The sequence below is a fragment of the Monopterus albus genome, unplaced genomic scaffold (genome assembly GCF_001952655.1).
Source record: "Monopterus albus unplaced genomic scaffold, M_albus_1.0 scaffold338.1, whole genome shotgun sequence".
NCBI classification, from domain to species: domain Eukaryota; kingdom Metazoa; phylum Chordata; class Actinopteri; order Synbranchiformes; family Synbranchidae; genus Monopterus; species Monopterus albus.
Genome location: NW_018128218.1, coordinates 595,646 through 598,979, shown reverse-complemented (window position 1 = coordinate 598,979; position 3,334 = coordinate 595,646). Strand labels below are relative to the sequence as shown.

At 38.0% G+C, this 3,334-nt stretch overlaps 1 protein-coding gene across 2 annotated transcripts in view; it reads right to left on the bottom strand.

The window, feature by feature from the left end:
* The window catches only part of hdgfl3 (HDGF like 3), a 52,146-nt gene that overhangs the window by 27,160 nt on the left and 21,652 nt on the right, over window positions 1–3,334 (bottom strand). The window lies entirely within an intron of this gene.

The window sequence follows — 3,334 nt, the reverse complement described above, 5'->3', positions numbered from 1 at the left end:
GGTGGTAAATGCTCTGCAGAGAGGGCAGTGGAGTCCTGGTGATCTTCTCAACAGTCTTTACCACTCTCTGCAGGCACTTGCGGTCCATAGCAGTAGTGCTGCCATACCAGACAATGATGCAGCTGGTCAAGATGCTCTCAATGATGCAGCTGTAGAAGTTGCAAAGGATTCTAGGCGACATGCCAAACCTCCTCAGGAAGTACAGTCGCCATTGGGCCTTCTTGACCAGATGTGTGGTGTTAAGTGTCCAAGTGAGGTCCTCACTGATGTGGACACCCAGGTATTTGAAGCTGCTCACCCTCTCCACTTCGAGCCCCCGGATGAACGGTGTCGATGACTTCTCCTCTCCTTCCTCATGTCCACTATCATCTCCTTCGTCTTGTCCGTGTTGAGGCTATTTAGCTTTATTCTGAAAATTCTGCACCATTCAAATGAATGAAAAAATTCTCCTTCAGCATGCTTTCAGCTATTTCATGTTCAGCTCCTCAAGAACATTCATGCTTCTATTCAGACATTTTCTCAACTTCATACTTTTGAAATATGTAGCTTTATTTTGAAAGTTTTGCACCATTCAAATGAATAGGACAATTCTAGCTCAGAATACTTTCAGCTTTTAAAATGTTCAGCTCTTCAAGGACATTCATGCTTCTATTCAGAACCTTTCTAAACTCCATATTTCTTCAATATGTAGCTTTATTGTGAAAGTTTTGCACCATTCAAAAGAATAGAGAAATTCTACTTCAGCATACTTTCAGCTAGGAAAACCATTCAGGTGTCAAAGTCTTCAGCATATTCAGGGCGATCGTTCAGCAATTCGCGTCCACACGCATTTTTGACAGGAAATGCAGTTTTCTCATTATCATTCTGGTTTCTTCCATCCGTTTTTTGGCACTTAATTCTTTCAGCATACTTTCAACTACAAAAGCCAAAACACACACACACACAAACACCTACACACCCACAAACCTGCTTGTTTTACCTACTTTTTGGGGACCAGCGGGAATATATTTACTTTTTAATAAGTTCAGCATACTTTCAGCTCCAAAAGCCATTCAGGTGTCAAAATGTTCAGTTTTTAAGGACATGTGTGCTTGTATTTTTCTTGTTTGTAACATTTAAACTTTTTCATATAATTAGCATTTTTCAACAAATCTTGCCCCATTCAAATGAATGGGGAAATTCTACTTCAGCATACCTTCACAGCTATCAAAATGTTCAGCTTTTCAAGAACAGTCATGCTTCTATTGAGATTTTTTCTAAACTTCATACTTTTGAAATATTTTGCTTTATTTTGAAACTTTTGCCCCATTCAAATGAATGGGAAAATTCTACTTCAGCATCATTTCAGTCTATCAAAATGTTTAGGTCTTCAAGGACATTCATGCTTCTTTTCAGAAGTTTTCAAAACTTTATACTTTTGAAATATTTAGCTTTATTTTGAAAATCTTGCTCCATTCAAATGAATGGGAAAATTCAACTTCAGCATAATTTCAGCTATCAAAATGTTCAGCTCTTCAAGGACATTCATAGAACTATTCAGGAGTTGTCTAAACTTCATACATTTTAAATATTTAGCTTTATTTTGAAAATCTTGCCCCATTCAAATGAATGGGAAAATTCTACTTCAGCATTATTTCAGCTATCAAAATGTTCAACTCTTCAAGGACATTCATGCTTCTCTCCAAGATTTTTATAAACATTATACTTTTGAAATAGTTAGCTTTATTTTGAAAATCTTGCCCCATTCAAGTGAATAGGGAAATTCCAACTTCAGCATACTTTCAGCTTGCAAAAGCATTCAGGTGTCAAAATGTTCAGCATTTTCAGGGCGATCTTTCAGCACTCAGCATCCACACGCATTTTCTTCAGAAAATGCAATTTTCTAGTTATAATTATTTTTTGCAGTATTATTAGTGTGGATGCTTGCAACTTTTTTATAACTTTTATACTTTTTAAGATATTCAGCTTTTTTTACAGACATTTCCCCATTGGAAATGAATGTGGCAAAGTTGGAAGCTTAATATCTCCAGCATACCTTGGGCTAGAAACGCCATTTCAACTCGATTCAACTTGTGAGACATTCAGCTACAAATGGTGCAAAAATCATCTTGATATCTTTTATGGTTTCTTTATCATCGACATTTATATTTTGTTTATTTGCCCATAGACAATGAATGGGCCAATACTCCACCATGCCATTGGTTGCCTGTGTGTCACGTGACTCTCCGTGACTCTAGCAGCGTTCTCTATGCTTTTACTCTTACTGCTTATGTGCTCCTATTATGCCATTCTTAAGCTTTATACACATATAATAGATGACAATCGTAGAGAAAATTGTCATCAATTCAGCTGTCAATATTATTGAGATGGGACGAAAGGTATTTGCTTAAGTCGCACATTCTAGCACATACCGTCTCACTACTCCATAGACTTGCAGTCTAATCAGCGCTTCAGAAGATCAGGTGAAAGGAAATGTCGGGGTATTTATAAATCGCCACGGTTCCTTCATTTTATTTAATATATTGGCCGCAGAAGAGCTACAATCTACTGCCTCTGTCGCTCCCTGTCTCTTTCTGCAGACGCAGCTGGACATTTAGGAGCGGCTCAGATGCGCTGACACCGCCAGTTCGCTTTGTGCTCCAATTATGCCCTTCTTAAGTTTTATACACATATATTAGATGATAATCGTAGAGAAAATTGTCACAAATCCAGCTGTGTTATTATTATAGCATGGTATGAACGGTATTTGCGTAAGATGCACATTCCAGACAGTACGGTCTTATTGCTCATAGTCTTAGTCAATACAGAAGATCTGCTGAAACAAAGCGTCGGCATATTTGTAAATCATAACTGTTCCTTCATTTTGTTTAATCTTGACATAATACAACAGTGGAATAACACAACAAAGTGCTGTATATAAAACTTATTGCAGATGTCACCTTTGCTCCTCGCCGCGTCTCTCCCTCTCTGTCTTTCCGATTTGCAGTCAAATACACTGGAAGGAAAACGTCTTTGTAATTATAAAACGCCACGGTTCCTTCAGTTTGTTTAATATCATGACATAATACAACAGTGTACTAACACAACAGGGTGCTGTATTTGTTTGAAACTGAATGCAGAAATGCACGTTTGCTCATCGCCGCCTGTCTCTCGCTCCCCTGTGACTCTCTCACAAGGAGCTTACAGCCGATTCTTGTCAACTCTATTCAACTCGTGAAAAGTTGAACCTTAATATCTCAGGCATACCTTGGGCTAGAAACGCCATTTCAACTCTATTCAACTCGTGAGACGTTCAGCTACCAATGGAATGCAACAATCATCTTGATATCTTTTA